At 47.4% G+C, this 19,117-nt stretch overlaps 1 protein-coding gene across 2 annotated transcripts in view; it reads left to right on the top strand.

Moving 5' to 3' along the window:
* The window catches only part of KHDRBS1 (KH RNA binding domain containing, signal transduction associated 1), a 46,048-nt gene extending 35,020 nt beyond the window's left edge, over positions 1-11,028 (top strand). The window contains exons 10-12 of one of the 2 annotated variants that reach the window (XR_008630235.1): positions 1,278-1,338; positions 3,618-3,754; positions 10,323-11,028. The gene's annotated coding sequence lies outside the window, so the exon portion shown is untranslated. The remainder of the gene's footprint in view (positions 1-1,277; positions 1,339-3,617; positions 3,755-10,322) is intronic. The other variant, XR_008630234.1, reaches the window with a different exon arrangement.
* Positions 11,029-19,117: the final 8,089 nt, after the last annotated feature.

Below are 19,117 nucleotides of genomic sequence, written 5' to 3'. Positions count from 1 at the left end.
ATCGAGTTGTTAAGTTTTAGTTAAAAAATAACCAAAGCTTTTTCACCCCCTGGAAGTTGTTGAAAGCAGTTTTATCCATTCCTATCACAAGCTCTAATTTTTGGAGAGAGAAACCTGACTGAGCCAAAACTTGACTGGTTTCCCAAGCGATCACAGAATTCCAAGTACCATCCAGCTACCCTAGTCTGCACATTCTTTGAGAGGCCCTAGGTGGCCCTAAGAGTGACACCAAATAATCTCAGCAAGCATGGAAAGTGCACCTGCTTTTAAAGACAACAATTCAGCAGTCCCGGTGGGGGGCCCGTAAGGGTGGCCCTTTGATCCCAGGAACACCGCTAATAAATCAACTGGGTTGGGGCAGGATCCAGCCTGCTCTGAGTTCCCTCCTGAGACACCAGGAGAGGACATGATGGAATTGGTCCTGTTTCCACTCCTCTGTGTTAATTCCCAGGCTTCTCGTGCCTTGCCTAAGAACCACCTAAACTGCTCGGGGGTGAAAAATCCTCTCGTATGAAGTGCCGAGCTGCCTGCAGCAGTGCATGATGAACATTTTTTTTTCTTTTTAAAACACACCAACAAAAACTGTATTTGTAGATTGTGATAAAGTGTAAATAACTGAATTTTCAACCATGGTTTGAAGTCAGCTTTCAGGGCATTATGTCTTGTTTTGATGAAAAGAGATCACTCTATACCCCCCTTTTTAAAGGAAAATTATCGCAAGAGAATCAGGATGTGTAAAGCTAACATGCATCGCAAAAAACCAAAGGTAACCTAAATGTCTGATTTTAATAGCACATATTTCTCTTTTACATAAACTGTGACAGCAACTTGCATAAACAATTCTTTAGCTGTTAATTTTAATGTTAAAATTTTGAAAAACTTGTTTAATAAAAATAGCTGTAAAAAGAAAAACCATATGCTGCCGCATAAATTAGCCATAACTCTTAATAATCCTGCCCATCACAAGTGAACTGTAATGTAATCTGGGCACAAAGTCTGACATCTTAAATGACACATTGTAAAATTTCAATGACTATAGATTAGACCTGCTGCTCCCCAAAGTAAAGCTTTCTGCTCAGCTATTTTAAAATGTACAAAGATGAGCCCCTGTAGGTCCTCATATTGATATTTATAATGAAATGTTACTTAAAATTTCTTTAAAGTTGCATGTTTCTTTCCTGTAATGTGTAAACTGCATGCAGGATCTCTATCTTTTATTTTGTATGTCTTTAAAACTTCCTCTTCAAAATATTGATCTATAACTTCTCCATTTACAGGCAATTGATAATTCCTGAGGCGTTTCCTGGAGTAGAATGGGTAGTGAAGACCCATGGTCAGGTATGTTGAGTGGTTTTCCATTAAGGACGTGGGACTTTGATCATGGGTGTAAGTGTCACCAACACGTGATTAATGGGCAGATCTCTTTCATGTCATCTCTACCATATTTTCAGGAAGAGCTTATTCCTTGACTTGTAATGGTCAGGTAGTACCAACTTAAGTCTTTTGAATTCTACTCTAACCTATCAGTAACCTCATAAGATCATTTTCTATTTGGAGTTCACTGGTGTCAGCAACAAAGTGATTGTCTAATGTGAATAAAAGGGAAGGAATTAAAAAGATGTTAGGTGTTCACAGATGTAGTATGAAGGCTGGACATCCTGGCTTGGGAACCAGTAGTAGCAGAGAACTGGGATGATAGTCATAAACTACAGTAATGGTCTTGAAACTGGAATTTAATTAAGTTGGAATAAGTCAACTCTAGCCATGTTTAGATATTTCCTTCCTCTATCCAAGTTCTGGGGAGAGAATACCAGATTAAATTTGCTTGAGTCACATGGCATATTTTACCAGTATGCAGAAAACGTCCTCAAAAGGAAGAGCATTACTTGGGAAAGGAAAAGGCTACTGGTTTGCCTAAAGACAATTTTCCAGTGATGCCTGTATTTTTCCCTCTTCTCTTCCCTTTGCTTTGGTGTTGGGACTATACCTGACTCTGCTCGGAGACTACTTCCAGTGTGGTGCGTGATGGTGCTCCCTGCAGTGTGGTAGGGGACCAGCTAGTGCCTGGAATCGAACCCAGGGCCTCATACAGGCAGGACAGGTGCTCTGCCAGCTGAGCACATCCCCAGAGTGGTAGCACTCACCGGGGCTTGCATACTTTCAGATTTGCTCAGGGTCTCACCAGGGTGCATACTCACCTAGTTTTGGTGTTAGAACAAGTTCTGGTTGTAGTGCTTGCTGAGGCTCACACACCAGAGTTGCAGTCCTTAACACATGCCTAGCTGTGCTCCAGCTCTTGCTGTCTGCGAGCCCAGACTGGAACCAGAGGCAGTGCACTCGGTGCACAGAGGAGGTCTCACTCAGGGCCTCACACTTACAAGAAGTCGCTTTAGCCACTGAGTCATCCCTGGGCCCTAATATAGACGCAGTCCCTGAAATATAATCATGTTTGTTAAGCGAATTCCCAGAAATACAAAATTAGTATGGTCAGTAGTCAAGCCCATGTTTATTTATTGTCAAAATCTAAATATTTGGTTTTTGGGCCAGACCCAGCAGTGCTCGAAGGTGCTGTTTGGTTGTGTGGTGCCAGGGATTGAATTCGGGCGCCTCCTATGCAGATTGTACTCCACCTGTTGAACACTCTCTCCAGCCCAATACTAGTGTTTTTTGTTTGTTTGTTTTTCCCCTAAGAAAGTTTAACCTCACTCATTAGTTGGGACTCAGACAGCTGAATAAATCTGCCAGTGCTTGAAGCTGTCAGGATTTTCCTTCTGCCCCTGAGCTGTCAGTGTTAGGAGGGCACAGGCTGCAGGCACAAGCCTTTGACAATGAAACCTGCCTGCGGGTCAGAGAGAAACTCTTGGGGTAAGGCACTTGTATTGCATGTGGTCACCCATACCACACTGTGCTTGATCCCGAGTGCCAGTCCTTAAGCACAAAATCAGGAGAAGCCCTGAACACTGCCAGTGTACCAAAAATAGAACAGTCATGCATGCAGAGAAGCCACTGTGCTAGGAGGAGCTCCTGAGTGCTTCTGGGTGTTACCCAAACTCCACAACCCACAGAAAGAAAGAAAAATCTGCCTCTTTGAAGAAAATTCTTACTTACCTACCTTTCAGCCAGGAGTGTTTTGAGATCTGGGACTTTGCGAAGGACCAGCTGTATTGAATGTGGTTTGGTAGTTTCTAGTTCGATAGTGGTCACTTCAATGGCCGGGAAACTTAAGGCGGAAAGTCTCTGAAATACAGAGAATTTGATCTCTACTCTCTCTGGGGTACTCTTTGAGCTAATTTTATAGGGCCACACCTCACAGTGCTGGGTGAGGATAGGAGGCCTTGCTGGGGTTACTACTGGTGATACTCTTGATGTGGGCCTGCCCATTGAGTTTGGGCCACCAGGGCTATCTCTGTAAGTGCTGTGAAGACACACGCGGTGCTAGGATTCAGCTCAGCGCCTGTACATACGTGCTTGGCATATGTAAGCTATCTCCCCGCTGGGGAAGACTGCAATGAACGTATTGTAGCTGCCGTGCCTGGTCACATGTTCTCCAAAGACTCAGGGGCAGAGTTCCAGCATCTTCCCATCATCATCTTTGACTCTCTTCTCTCTCCCTCCAGGGTTTCCATGGAGCCTCCCGGGTGCTTTTGGCAATGACAGTTGCTGAGGGAATATTCTCACCCTTCCTGACATAGGATATGGCCTTAAAATTTGTCTTGCTCTCTCTCCCCACCCCACCCCCAAGCTATGAATAAAGGTAAAAAGGCATCAGGAGGGGCCAGAGATGTAATTCAGTGGTCAGGCATTTACCTTGCATGTGTGAGGCTTGAGGGTTCGGTCTCCAGTCCCCTGAGCGCTAGTGAGTGTGCTCACTCCCCCCAAGATAATGCTTCTTCATTGTGATGATGCCATCTTCTACTTACACTGTGGCCATTTATTACAAAATTCATATCTGCAAAGAAAGAAAAATCCTGCCAATTAAATTGGCATAATAGTTTCTTTCATAAGGGTTATGAAGGATGCATTATTTCAGAGATGTTAAAATCTAGGGTGGGGTTGGGTGTTAAGCTACTATTGTCTTTTGTCAGTTCTAACATTTTTTTACTCTGGAGAGAGGAGGGGTGAGGGGAGGGGAGAGGGGAGACTCTCACCTGGCATTGTACAGGGGTTACTCCTGGCTCACGCACTCAGAAATTACTCCTGCCAGCCCCCAGCCCTGTATAATGTCCTATCTCCTCCATTTATTAAAAAAAATTATGTTGGGGGGGCTGGAGAGATAGCACAGCGGGTAGGGTGTTTGCCTTGCACGCGGCCGACCCGGCTTCAAATCCCAGCATCCCATATGGTCCCCTGAGCACCACCAGGGGTGATTCCTGAGTGCATGAGCCAAGAGTGACCCCTGTGCATTGCTGGGTGTGACCCAAAAAGTAAAAAAATATATATATACTATGTTGGGGGGCTGGAGTGATAGCACAGCGGGTAGGGCATTTGCCTTGCACGCGGCCGACCCAGGTTCGAATCCCAGCATCCTATATGGTTCCCTGAGCACCGCCAGGAGTAATTCCTGAGTGTAGAACCAAGAGTAACCCCTGTGCATCGCCAGGTATGACCCAAGAAGAAAATATATATATATATATATATATATATATATATATATATATATATATATATATATATATGTTGCCCTGTTTTCAAATAGTGATGAGACTGAGGCCTAGAAAGACTAGGCTAGTTATTGTCTTGATCTGTCTTAAATAGAAGAGCTCACCTTTAAGAAACTCTAGGGCCTGGAGAGATAGTACAAGAGGTGTGGCACTTGCTTTGCATGCAGCCCACCCAGGTTTGAACCCCAGCATCCTATATGGTCCCTGAGCACTGCCAGGAGTAGTTTCTGAGCGTTGAAGGTATGGCTCAGAAAAGTAAAAAATAGGAACATTTCAGGAGCTGGAGCAATGTTACAGCATGTATGGCATTTATTTGCCTTGCACATGGCTCACCTAGGTTCAATTACAGCACTCCATGTGGTACCCTGAACCTATCAGGAATGATACCTGAGCCCAGAACCAGGAGTAAACCCTGAGCACCACTAAATATGGTCCAAAAACAAGTGGAAAAACCCACACCAGGGGCTGGAGAGCTTGTACAGAGGGTAGGGCACTTACCTTACACATGACCGACCTTGATTGGACCCCCACACCCCATATGGGCCAAAAGTAAGCCCTTAGCATTGCTGAGTGTGGCCCAAAATTTTTAACAAATCTCTTAAGCACTGGAGAAATAGTACAGCGGGTAGGTACTTACCTTGCACACAGTCAGCCTGGGTTTGTATGACACTCTGCACCCCACCAGGAGTGATCCCTGAATGCAGAGCTAGGAATAAACCCTGGGCATGGCCAGGTGTGGCCCAAATAAATGCAAACCAAAACATTTTGCTTGCTGAAGAGATAGTATGGTGAATAAGGCACTTGCCTTGTACTTCCAGGAGTGATCCCTGAGCACTGTTAGGTATGACCCAATAAGAAAAGGAAGAGAAACACACTTTAGGACCAGAGCTAGATAACCCAGTGAATTGGGAACATATGCTATGCATGCGGAGGCCCTGGCCCAGCCCCTGGCACCCACATGGCCCCTGAGCACCAAGCCCTACGTAGTCTCTGTTCACTGCCAGGTATGGAAAAAAACAAAATTAATTCAAAAGAGAGTGGTGCCAGAGAGAGATTGTACAACTGACAAGGATGCTTGCCTTGCATGTAGCCAACCCAGGTTTGCCCAACACCCATCTGGTCCCCTGAGCACAACCATCTGTGGCCCCAAAACAAAACAAAAATGGTCGCCAAAGTAGGCGATTGTGTTCTGTTGCTGATGCGAATGTAAGGGAGCCTGGAAAAGCTGTCTGAAAAAGGCCTCCGAGTACCAGCCACAGCGTGGCATTCAAAGTCAGGTACTACAGAGAAGGGGTAACTAAGCATTTGCCAGATCGCTGGGTAGGTGAACTTGGTATTTTATTATGCTTAACAGTCTTTTCAAATCCTACCTTAGAGTTAGTTGAGTAGTTGAGTAGACATCTCCAAGCCCGTTGCATTGTCTCTAAAGTAGGTTATCATTTACTTCAAAACATTGTTCCGATGGGATGCTTGTAAAATACTCAACATGATAGCCAATCAACATTAGCTATCGATAAAGGTGGGGAGGGGCGCTGGAGGACGAGGACAGGGGAAAGCACTTGGCCTTGTACGTGACCCACCGCAGTTTGATCTTGCTGCCCTCCATGGTCCCCCCAAGCACAGGCAGGAGTAGCCTCTGCGCCCTGCTAAGTATAGTCCAATCCCTGTGACCCTAAATAAAAGTTGTTGTGTTTTTTTTTTTTTAAATAAAGGTAAATAAGTTAATAAAGGCTGCTCAGAGAGTGGGTTAGTACTGATTTTGAAAGCTTGGTTCAGCTGGGCACTACCAGGACGCCTGTGTTGGTGGCTTAAGCAATGTGCTATTGATGTTGATGCTTCTCTGATGTGAATTGGAGACCAAACCTCAAATCTCTGTGGATGAAAGCTTCACTCTTCACCAATGTTCATTCCTGAATGAATGTGGTCTTGGCCTCCCCTACACACTTTTAAAGTTTGTGCTAATTTTGTTCTAAAAGTATAATATGTGCACCCATGTGCATCTCACAAACAGTTCTGTGAAGCAGAGATTATCCTGGGACTCTGATGTGTACAGTTTAGGACAACTATAGAATCTGAGAGCTGTAGTTTTGTTGTTTGGGGTTTTTGTTGTTGTTTTTTAAATTTCTCTTTGAGGTTTTTTTTTTGTTTTGTTTTGTTTTGTTTTTTTTTTTGCTTGTTTGGTGTTTGGGGCCACACCTGGCATTGCTCAGGGGTTAGTCCTGGCACTGTGCTCAGAAATCATTCCTCGTGGGCTCAGGGGACCATATGGGATGCTGGGAGATCAAACCTGGGTCCACCATGTGCAAGGCAAGCGCCCTACCCGCTGTGCTATTTCTCCAGCCCCTCCCTTTGGTTTTCCCGGCCACACCTGGCAGTGTTTGGGCTACTCGGTGCCAGGATCCAGCCCAGGCCTCTTGCATACAAAATGTGTGCTCCAGCGAGTGTCTATCCAGCCTCAAGATTTGGTTTTGGTTTTGGTTTTTATTTTGGGAGGGCCATATGGGATGCCTGGGTCATCATGTGCAAGTCCTGCCTGCAGCACTAACCAGCCCTTCTCCAGCCCCAGGTGAACACCAAATCTTGATGCTTCCGTCTAGCTGCTTTTCATATCTCTGTACCTCCAGTGATCATAAGCTTACACTGAAAGGAGTGCTGGCTTTGTATGTACACAGAATGGGTCCTAGCTTGGATTCCAGATTCCTGAAGTAAGAAAACTGGGTCAGGCTTTCCAGGCCTTCATGTGCCTCCTGCTATCCAGATTAATAGTCACTGCATGTTTAAAGCTAGCAAACATCTGATGAATATTTAATAGCCTTGAGCGTGCAGGCGAGATCCAGCTGAGACAGCAGCTCTGGGGGCTGCAGGGGCGCACTGCACTCGCTGCACTGCTTAACTGCTGGTTCTTTTTTGTGGCCCAGCCTTTGACCCATTCACTAGGAGCAAATGCCTATGTTGGGCACTGCACCCTAGTAACTACTCTGGAATCTCAAAGAGGTTTTCAAGCAATAGATCAGATACTTTTCGGAGGTGATAGTTAACAGACACCATCACCGACATCGAGAATCCATCTTTCAGTTTTGAAGCTGGACAGCTTTTGTTCTGTAGCCTGCTAACGGCTTTGGGCCTGAAGATGTGTTCTCATCCAGTATGCTGCCAGCTGCAGCTCTCTGCTCTGAAAGGAGACTTGCATCCGGAAAGTTCTTGAGTTTCATAATCATGCTTAGGTCTTCGACACTTCTGTGGCTGTCGATGCAGCAGCCTCTCGGGAGTACGTTTACGTCTCATCCCAAGTCTTGTGTCGGCGATGGCCTTGGACTGCGGGGACTGGCCAGTCAGAGTTCTTGGACCTGCACATGTACATTCTCCATGCTTCCCTCCAGCCAAGTGTTGACGTCAAGGGGGTCTTGTTGCTAGATAAATTTTGGGAGGTTATTGGGGCTCTGAAAAGAGATGTTGTTGGCAGTGTGAGGTGCAGTGGGTGAACAGCACACATAACCTGCTAAGTAACTGCATTAACATACTCTGCATATAGGAGGCCCTGGTTTGATTCTTAGCAACATACGGTCCCCCTGATCACTGCCAACAGTGACCATCGAACACTGCTGGGTTTGGCCTCAAAACAAGCAAAACGGGACAAAAAGATGCCCAGATTAGGGACTAGGGAGAATAGGGCATGTGTGCAAGATCAGTGGGTCAACAGCAGCACTGCGTGCACCTGCCCCACTCTGCGCCCCCACTGCGTGCACCTGCCCCACTCTGTACCAGGAGAGCTCTGGTGGCCTCTGAGCATGCACTGCAAGCAGAAGCATGTTGAAAGTGACCCCACACCTGAATACTGTTCAGGTGACCCGTATTTTACAGAATGCCTGGGTTCACTGTTTACCCTCTGGGTATCACTTCTCCATGTTCAAGTTTTGTGGGAGAATTTGACAGAATTCTGGTTCAGAGACCGTGAATTTTTCACTGGGGTCTTCAGTTCCCTTCAGTATTAATCATTCACTGACACATATTGGAGCACCTACAAGTTTTGTGCTAAACATTGGCAAATCTGAGACAAGCGAGAAAAGCAAAAATGGCCTCTGTTCTCATGGAGCTTACTGCTATACGTGGAGAGGTACAATACTCAACAGGTATTAAGCTCATAAATAGTAACTTCAGTTAAGGTGCTTGGTTTTGGTTTTGGCTGTTTTGGGTCATGCCTGGATGCTCAGGACGACTCCTGGTTCTGTGCTTAGGGGTCAGTTCTGGTGATGCAGGGACAGCAGGGCATGCAGTGCTAGGGGTCAAACCCAGACCACCTGCATGCTTTTTGCATGTACTCAGCCCACCTGGTGCTCTCTAACCCTGAGGGAATTTTGTGTGTACAGTAAAATAGTGTTCGTTGGAAAAAACGTGGGCCAGAGAGTTTTTAGGTGTTTGCCTTGCACATAGCCAGCCCAGATAAATAGTTCGCAGCATCACACATGCTCCTTTGAGCACCACCAAGTATGGCCGAAAACAACAAAAAAGAGAAATGTAAGGAGAGTCAAAGAAAGTGCATCATCGGTGTGATCTGGGCAGCAGAGACTGCCGGAGGAAATGAAGCTGATACCTGAAGGAAAAGTTAGCTAAGTAGAAGTCATCACTGAAATATTTAACCCAACAGTACATCGAAGAGAGGAAAGACGTTATTTAATTTTTTTTAATCATTTGCTTCTGCAGCCAACGGAGGTTCCATCCTTAACATCCCTTCTGGTCCCCCGCGCACCTCTAGGAGTGATCTTTGAGTGTAGAACCTGGGCGTGGCTCAAAAACAACAAAAGTGTCATTTGTTCCTAAGTGGGGAATAGATTATAGGAACCAATTTGGAAATTCGTGGTTCAGGAAAGACAGCAGGGGTGTGGGAGAGCACCCGAAGGACCTGTGTGCGTGCTTTGCGTGCAGGAGCCCCAGGTTTGCAGTCCAGCTCTGTAGGTCCCAGAGCACCGCCAGGTGTGGTCCAAAAAACCAAAGCCAGGAACAAGGAAGACTTGGAGGAGGAGGATATCAGTGAAGACACAGAAAAGAGAAAGGACTCAACTTTTAGGAGATAGAATGAACATAATTCAGAGATGGATTAGATAAAGGGAAGAGGACTGGCTTGAACATACTGGTGGAATGGTGTACAGTGTTTGGAAAGATAGGGAGCACTGATTTAAGAGGGCCCTGCTCTGAGCACCAGCATTAGGGTGTCTCCTGTGGGTAACCTGGAGGGCCAGGATGAATCCTTCATCTCAGAAGAGATGGACTCGCCAGAGCCTTGGGTTAAGGCTGCAGGATGCCTGTTTCCTCATTCCTTCCAAACGCTTGGAGGCTCTTTGCTTATCTTTTTATTTCCCTGGAAGAGTAGAAAGAGCATTTTCCTGTGTGCCCTAGGGCTCCGAAGGGTTTGGTTGATTATTCTGCTGAGGCATGTCGAAGGATTTGAGGTATGGGATATGTTTCCATTGCCTGATTGGTAGCAAAAATAGGTTGTGACTTTATTTTCTACCCACCTGTGTACCTACAAGCCTTACACGGAGTGAAATAACTGGAGTTGTTCTGTGGAAGGGGAGATCGTAAGGGAGACATCCTGGCCAAATGGGAGACTGGGAAACCCCTGACTCTTTGGTATTTCTGAATTTTCTATCTGTGTCTTTGCAGCATTCAGAGGGTCCGGAGTCCAGGAGAACTACCTGCCGTGTCAAGGCTGGCCTGGGAGCATTTGCTGAGCACAGAGAAAGTCCGGGAGGAGATCGACAATCCTTTCCCACCCATCCCAGTTTCCCATCAGTCTGACTTACCCACACAGCCAGCCAGGGTTCTCTAAGACAGTCACTAAGGACAGATGGAATCCTCAGATTACAAGAGACTGAGTAATAGTTCACCTGCTCAGGAATTTGAAGAGAAAAGGGGACTAAGAGCAACCCCCGACCCTTCATCACCTTGTAGATATAAATAAACTGACACCTCTTGTGCCATTCTGTTGGCCTATTCCCCTTGGCCTCCTGCAACAAAATTGGCAGAACGATCTACCACCACCTCCTGTGTTATGGGTGCCAGGCTGGGAGTTCTACACAGGGCAATGCTCAGGGATTACTCCTGGCTCTGCACTCAGGAATTATTCCTGGCGGTGCTCTGGGAACCATATTGGATGCCAGGGATCGAACCCGGGTCAGCTGGATGCAAGGCAAACACCCTACCCTTTCACTCCAGCCCTCTAAGCTTGTTTTTAAGCTCATTTTTGATTACTAACATTGTGCAAAACACCTTTGGAACATAAAACTTCCTATATCACCTCTCTGTACTTCATCCTTTACCCCCCAAAATATTTGGCACTGAGGAGCTCAATAAAGCTTTGATCAAGTGATGAATATTCCCACTCTAGTGCTTCTGTCGGCTTTAGGAGAGTCCCAGAAGCGCAACCCCCCCATCCCCATCCCCTGCCCCTCCTCTGTCTCTTTATCCTAAAATTTACTGTTCAAGGATTGGAAAGTTCAACCTTCGAGCAACTTCTGCACTCTTTTTTAAACCTATGCTGATTTTACAGCAGTTTCACAAGATGTGACAGGCATCTAGTCATTGTTCAGTGCCTTCTTGTTATTTATCCTAACGTGGGGGCAAGGGAAAGGACTGGATTTTGGAGAACAAATCTTATCTGCAAGGGTTCGAATGAGCTTGGAGTCATTCTTAGAAGTAAAATGGAAAAGGGGTGTCAAGATCAATTGATTTACTTTGGGCAAGTTATTTAGCCTCTTGAGCAGTTTCATCTTCATTATTGATTCCTTTAAAAATGTATCTGAGAGGCCAGATAGTGTAGTGGGTAGACGCTTGCCTTGAACACAGCCAACCAGAATTTGATCCCCAACACTTCATATGTTCCCCAAACCCAACCAGGAATGATCGCTGAGTGCCAAGCCAGAAATAATCCCTGAGCACAGCTAGGTGTGACCCAAAAACAAAAATGTTTGAATGCTTAGTATATGTCAGGCACTATCAGCCATTAATACGTATAGCACTTGATGCACATAGGAAAGAGACAAGTAGAATAAAACATGCTAGGTAGATAAAAATGATTCTGCCAGGGCTAGGGAGATATCCCAAAGGCTAGAGTTCACGCTCTGCATGTGAAAGCCCCAAGTGGAATCCCTCAGCCACAACCTCTTTGAAACAGTAACTTCTTGTTCATGTGAGGTATTTGTCTAGACTCAGATTTTCCAGGTTCACCCAGGACTGAGGGTCAGGGGAGTCGGTCACCAGCTTGTCCCCCCTGTATTTGCAGTGAAGCTCAGCCTAGAGCAGATCTGTGAGGCTTGAGGCAACTTAAACAAGTCCCATCTTAGAATCTTAAGTCGTCCTAGAATTTACCTACTGGTCAGAGTGCCTTTAGCATTTGAGATCTTGCTTTTTTTTTTTTTTTTTTTTTTTTTTTGCTTTTTGGGTCACACCCGGCGATGCACAGGGGTTGCTCCTGGCTCTGCACTCAGGAATTACCCCTGGCGGTGCTCGGGGGACCATATGGGATGCTGGGAATTGAACCCGGGTCGGCCGCGTGCAAGGCAAACGCCCTACCCGCTGTGCTATTGCTCCAGCCCTGAGATCTTGCTTTTGAGTCAAGTGGTGGCGGAGGAGGAGTTTGGGGTAGAGAATTAGGGGACGATGGTCTTAGAGAAATGAATATGCAGAGCTGGTTCACTCTGACAAGCCGCAGCGTCCTCAGGCCCCCATTGCAAGAGATCTGCAGGAAAGGGGGCCAGGGGGACAGCTCAGTGGGCTGCAGCACGGATTCATAAGGTCGGTACCACTGCTGAGTGACCAGGTGTCCGTGGGGCCTGCAAGCGCTACTGGGGATGTTCCCAGAGACAATTCCTCCACTGACCGTGATCTGAGAGCAGGCAAAATGAGGCAAAGCAGAGGATGAATGGTCCCGTTCCACGCTTATTTCCTTCCTTCAGCATGTTTCTTCCCCAGTCCTGTCACCTGTCAGGTCTGTCACAGCAGCCCCCATTACCACTCCCAGCCCTGGGGACCTTCCTTTCAGGGCCCTCCCTAAGTGCTTGTCAGTCACCTCCCAGCAACAAAGGGGATGACATCAGCCTCCCAGTCCTTTGGGAGCCATAAATATTTGAGCTGGGCCTTTATCTAGCTGTTGCCAGGGTGACAGCTCTCTGGGGACTGGGGTGGGTGTGGAGGCGGCAGCCCGGGGCCTTAGCACATCCCTTGGACAGGGGGTATAAGCTTGGCCAGGAGCCAGCTTTTGCTGTCACAACTCTGAGTCTACTCTCTGCCTTCGCCCTCCCGGGTCCCTTCAGCAGGGCTTGTACTGCTTCCAGGCCCAGCTCTGCCCTTGAGTGATACTTGATCTTGGGTAAATTGCTTTCCCTGGGCTTTCATTTAATACTTGTAGCAGAAATTGCTGCATGCCAAGGAGATGGCGTAAAGGACTAGAGTGTGTGTTTTGCGTGTAGGAGGCTTAGGTTTGATCCCTGGCACTGCGGGATTTCCCCAAGCACTACCAAGGACTCCTGAGCACCGAGTCAGGAGTAGTCTTGACTACTGACAGGTGAGGTCCCCAAAACAGAATAATTGCTGTTTAGGACTGCATGGAATACAGGAAATAAGATACCTTGCATGTGGCCGATCTGATTGAAATTCCTGGCACCGCCAGGAGTCACTCCTGGGAACCAGGAATGACCCCTGCGCACTAAAGGATGTGGCCCAAAGCGCCCACCCCCAAAAAGTTGCCGGTTAATTCACTGGAGGCAAATGGAGCTGATAGCATAACGAGAATTTGTGGAATATCCCATGAAGTACAAGGTCATTATTTGAGATTAGACCCCCATGGCCTTTTCTGATAGGACTAAATTTGGGCTGATGCCGTAAGTGCAGTGTAGATGCTGCTCAGAAAATGCAGTTCCTTCTTCCTCCCATTTTGCCCCAACAAGGCTCTTCACCGTACTTTACTTGGGTTCCTCCTGGAGGTGCTCAGGGGACAATGCTGTCTCAGATGGAATCAGGGCCTGCTGCATGCACAGCGTCGCTCTAACCTGTTGCCAGCCCCTTTTTCTTTAGTTTCTTTTTGTTGTTGTTGTTGTTGTTTGTTTGCTTTTGGGGCCACACCTGGTTGTGCTTAGGGCTGAGACTCCTGGCAGGGCTCGAAGGACTAGGGTTCCGGGATCAGGCCTGTGTCAGCCGCTGTACCGCCTCTCCAGCCCTGCCTGCCCCTCTCCCAGGGGCTCCTGGCTTCTTACCTGGTTTGGCACCAGCATTATAAGGAGTTGGGCCCCGTGGTCTTGATGGATGCATATTTTTTATTGAGATCAGAAATGGATGCCCCATGGGGGCCGGAGTGATAACACAGCGGGTAGGGCATTTGCCTTGCATGCGGCCGACCCGGATTCGATCCCTGGCATCCCATATGGTCCCCCAAGCACCGCCAGGAGTAATTCCTGAGTGCAAAGCCAGGAGTAACCCCTGAGTATCGCTGGGTGTGACAAAAAAAAAGTAAAAAAAAAGAAATGATGCCCCAAACTTACCTGTCTCACTCTCATCCTTTCCCTCCATTCCTAGAGGGAGCTGCACGACTGCTCCTAGAATGGGTGCAAGAAAGAAAAGGTGGGGGGTTGGGGAGACAGCAGATGGGATATTCACTTTGCATGTGGCCTACCGCGTTTGATCCGCAGCACCTCCTATGGCCCCCCAAGTCCCACCAGGACTGATCCCTAAGCACAGCTGGGTGTGCCCCCTAAAAAAGGGGGTGCACAGGGCTGTGAGTCAGTAGTAATGCACTTGCATGGGTGAGGCCCTGGGCTTGATTTCTGGCACTGCATGGTTCCCCCAAAGCACCATTTTTGGTGTGGTCCCAAAAAATAGAGAAGAGGCCTGAGACGGGTTAAGGCATTTAATTGCTTTGCATGGAGATCCCCGGTACCGTATATGGACCTCTGAGCACCTCCAGTGTGGCTCCCAGAACCCAAAATTAATACTAATTATAGAGATGGAGAAAAAGAGGGCACCTGGGTCTCTCCCTTACCGCTGAGAAAGATGGTCCCCATCTTTGCCTTGTTTCTCCCAGAGCCCTGATTCCTTTGTATGGCCCGCCCTCTGGTGGCCGAAATGTACGTTGCAGGAAAGTAAACTCAAGACTAGAGACCTGGTGGACTGGTAGACCACCCTGAGCCTTGAAATAGTTTGTTGTATACCAAGAAAAATCCTTGTCCACAGCTACCAATGACAGTAATTTTAATTCTTATATATTACCTATCTGCCATATGTTTTCCTTTTTTCTGTCATTTCCAATAATTAAATGATAGGAATTACCTCAATTATCAGATGAAATAGACTTAGAAGTGAAATCAAATCCAAACTTTCTATCGTGTTGTAGCACTTAACATTCTCAAATTATTTTAATTTAACTTTAAATAACCATCAAGCCAAATGAATCCTCTTTTGGATCCTAGCTTACCTCTGGGCTTTAATCTCCCCGTATCCTACTTCCTAAGTACAGTATCCACCAAAGTTCTGTTTGTTTTTCGAAAACTAAGAAAATACAATATTTTCCAAAACTAGAATTATAATATCAAAATGATTTAAGACATGGCAAGGCAAATGTCCTGAAGAAAACAAGAGTCTGGAGCTTGGATGGGAAGGCTATCTGTGTGTGTGTGTGTGTGTGTGTGTGTGTGTGTGTGTGTGTGTGTGTGTGTGTGTGTGTGTAAGAATGGGTCTTGAAATTAGCAGAAACATGAGAACACCGGAATTCCCTCATCAATATCAGATGGACGGTGACCGGAAATACAGCACAAATGAATGTATGCCTTGCATATGGAGGGCTTGGGTTTGGTCCCCCATCACTGCATGGTTCTCCTGTACACCACCCAGAGCGACCCACAATAGGAGTACTGGGAGAAGTCCCTGAGCACCCAGCCAAGTCTGGGCCAGAAAAATAAAATCAAATATAAAATTAGGGAGTTGATACGAGTAGAACACTTGTTTATATGTGTGAGGTCCTGAGTTCAGTCCCTGACACCTCTATACCTGTGCATATGCATGCACACAAATACATACACACACACACACACACACACGTGTGTGTGTGTATGTGCGCAGGCGCCATCCCTGCATCCTATGTGGTTCCCTGAGACCATGCGGAGTGATCCCTGAGCAGATATGGGGCAGGCAAAACCAATAGGTATGGCCCCAAAACAAAATTCTAAAAAGTAATAATAAAAGTGCTATCCAGAGGGCAGACAGTGGCCTTTATCCCAAAATAACTAGGCCAAGGAAGAGCTCCCACCTCACAACCAGCGAAACAACTGGCACAGAGCTAGTGAGTGGCATTTCCTCAAAAATGGACACTAGAGCCAGAGTGATGGTACAGTGGTCGGGTGCTTGCCTTGTACATGCCCAACCTGGGCTCAATCTCAGGCACCCCCTATGGTCCCTCAGAAACCACCGAGAGTGATCCCTGAGCACAGAGCCAGAAGTAACCTGGAGCATCACCAGGTGTGTCCCCCCCAAAAAACAAAAACAAAACACAGACTTCTGGAAGAGCCAACAGAAAGTTCATCAGGAAATGGTAGAAAAGGAAACTAAAGGTTTCAAGGTCACAAAACATTTGAGGTGTTTGGCCATAGACCTGGAGTACACAGGACTGACCCACAGCTAGGCGATGACTGCACGGGCTGGAGCACAGGCTTTGCGTGCCAGAGCCCAGCTCCGTCCCCTGAGCAACCCCTAGCACTGCTGTGTGTGAATAAAGCAAACAACAAAAAATAATTTAAGGGACTGGAGAGATAGCCAGTTGCCTTGAATGCAGCAACCGAGGTTCAATCCCCAGTACCCCATGCATTCCCCTGAGCACTGCCAGAGTAATTTCTGAGTTCAGAGTCAGGAATAACCCCTAAGCATGGCCAGGTGTTACCCCAACCCCCTCACTAAAAAATAAAAGTTAAAAAAATAAGGGGCCAGAGAGAGAGCTCAAAAGATTGAGTGGATGCTTTGCATGGAGGAGTTGGTGTGCTCAGCACTGCCTTGTCCACCCACAATAACACCAGGAGCTAACCCCAAACACAAGCTTAAAGTACCCAAAATCACTACCGAATGTAGCCCAAAGCCAACAACAAAAATGTTGGCAGAATTTTTTGCACCAATAGCTAAGTTTTATATCCTACTTGCTGAGCCATGGTGTGTGTGTGTGTGTGTGTGTGTGTGTGTGTGTGTGTGTGTGTGTGTGTGTGTATTTCCCCACCCCTAAGGCTGCATCTCCTTTTACCTGATGTGGGGTCACAAACATGATCTCTCACAATCCCCAAAACAGGTCCTGTAGCTTGGAGTGGCAAGGATGGACGGCTTCAGTGTGCTGGCTCGGGTCACCCCCCCCCCAACTCTGGAAATGCAGAATAAGGTACCCCACTACACTACACTGACAGGGAGAATAAGAGAAAAGGTGACCCACTGGGAAGCCAGAGTCTTTTTACGAAGGAAGGCGACGCTGAGGCTCGGCAGATAGCATGGCGGGTCTGGCACTTGCCTCGCACACCGCTGACCCACGTTCAATTTCCGGCACCCCATATGCTCCCCTGAGCCCTGCCAGGATTGATCACTGAACACAGCACCAGGAGTAAGTCCTGGGCACTTCCTGGTGTGGCTCAAAAAACAAACAAAAAATAAGTTCGGGGAAGGGGACAAAGCAATAGTCCAGTGGGTAGGCTGCTTGCCTAGCACATGGCTGACCTGGGTTCAATCCCCAGCATCTCATATGGTCCCCAGAGCACCATCAGGAATAATTCCTGAGTGCAGAGCCAGGAATAACCCCTGACCATCACTGGGTGTGACCCAAAACCAAAACAAAAAAAGAAGGCAGCAGATATGGGGCAGGCAAAACTAACAGTGGAGCCACATGCAGTGGGCAGGAGCCCTGGGGAACGGGTTGCCACAGCGTGGCCTTTTGACTGGCTCTCTTACACTACAACGGTGCACACACATATCCTCAAGTCAGTTCCAGAAGCATTTTCCTGAGTATATGCCAGACTCAACTTCCAGTACCTTCCACTTGATAGCTGCAGCCAGGCATTCCTCAGCTGCCAGCCTCCATGGGCCAATTACCAGCCTCAAGCTATTTACTTCCTCTTGGAGGAATGCACAGGGTAATTCCTCATCACCTCTCAGAAACCAGCTCTGGTCTTTCCTGAAGCCTTTTGACTATTTCCCCTATAGAAACTGGTCCCCTTTCACCCCCTCTGAATTGGTACAAACTACTGCTGTCATGGTGATTCCAGCAGCCACGTTATGGAGAAACAGTCTCTCCGTCTCCAGTAATGAGTGATGCTGGGTCTCCCCCATGCTCACGATATAGCAGATGTTCAAAAACGTTCAGTAGGGGCTGGAGTGATAGCACAGCGGGTAGGGCGTTTGCCTTGCACGCGGCCGACCCGGGTTCGAATCCCAGCATCCCATATGGTCCCCTGAGCACCACCAGGGGTAATTCCTGAGTGCATGAGCCAGGAATGACACTTGTGCATTGCCGGGTGTGACCCCCCCCCCAAAAAAAAAAAAGCAAAAATGTTCAGTAACCTGAGTTTACATGACGTCCCCATGAACAGCTCAGCCGCTGTCCGTCTATGAGATATTCCGGAAACTATTTAGCTTCTCTTCCCAATCAGCTTTCCTTCCAAGAGCTAGTCTGAGGACCCAGGATGGCACAGGGGTGGAGGACCTGCCTTGCAGATGCAGGTTTGTAGTTGTATTCTCAGTGTGCAGTGAACAGCGAGCACTATTGCCTCGTGTAACCCTGGTCACCATTACAATGATGACAAAAAAAAAAAAGGAAGGGGGTACATTTTTTTTTAAGTTAGGAAGGAAGGAAGGGAGGAAGGAAGGAAGGAAGGAAGGAAGGAAGGAAGGAAGGAAGGAAGGAAGGAAGGAAGGAAGGAAGGAAGGAAGGAAGGAAAGAAGGACGGAAGGAAGGAAGGAAGGGAGGGAGGGAGGGAGGGAGGGAGGGAGGGAAGAGGGAGGGAGGGAAAGGAAGGAAGGAAGAAAGGAAGAAAGGGAGGGAGGGAGGGAAAGGGAAGGAAGGAAGGAAGGAAGGAAGGAAGGAAGGAAGGAAGGAAGGAAGGAAGGAAGGAAGGAAGGAAGGAAGGAAGGAAGGAAGGAAGGAAGGAAGGAAGGAAGGAAGGAAGATCCAAGGCCGGGAAAAGCAGGGTCCAGGAGGACTAGTCAATGGTTGGAAGCTTGCTACCAGTATATGGGGGTCAAAAAGCAGTTAGGAAAGAGAAGGGACCAGTATGACAATAATAATAATTAGAAACGATCACTGTGGGGCTGGAGCAATAGCACAGCGGGTAAGGTGTTTGCCTTGCACGCGGCCGACCCGGGTTCGATTCCCAGCATCCCATATGGTCCCCCGAGCACTGCCAGGAGTGATTACTCAGTGCATGAGCCAGGAGTAACCTCTGAGC

The sequence above is a fragment of the Sorex araneus genome, chromosome 5, assembly GCF_027595985.1.
Source record: "Sorex araneus isolate mSorAra2 chromosome 5, mSorAra2.pri, whole genome shotgun sequence".
Taxonomy (NCBI): domain Eukaryota; kingdom Metazoa; phylum Chordata; class Mammalia; order Eulipotyphla; family Soricidae; genus Sorex; species Sorex araneus.
This window is presented reverse-complemented; position numbering and strand designations above follow the sequence as displayed.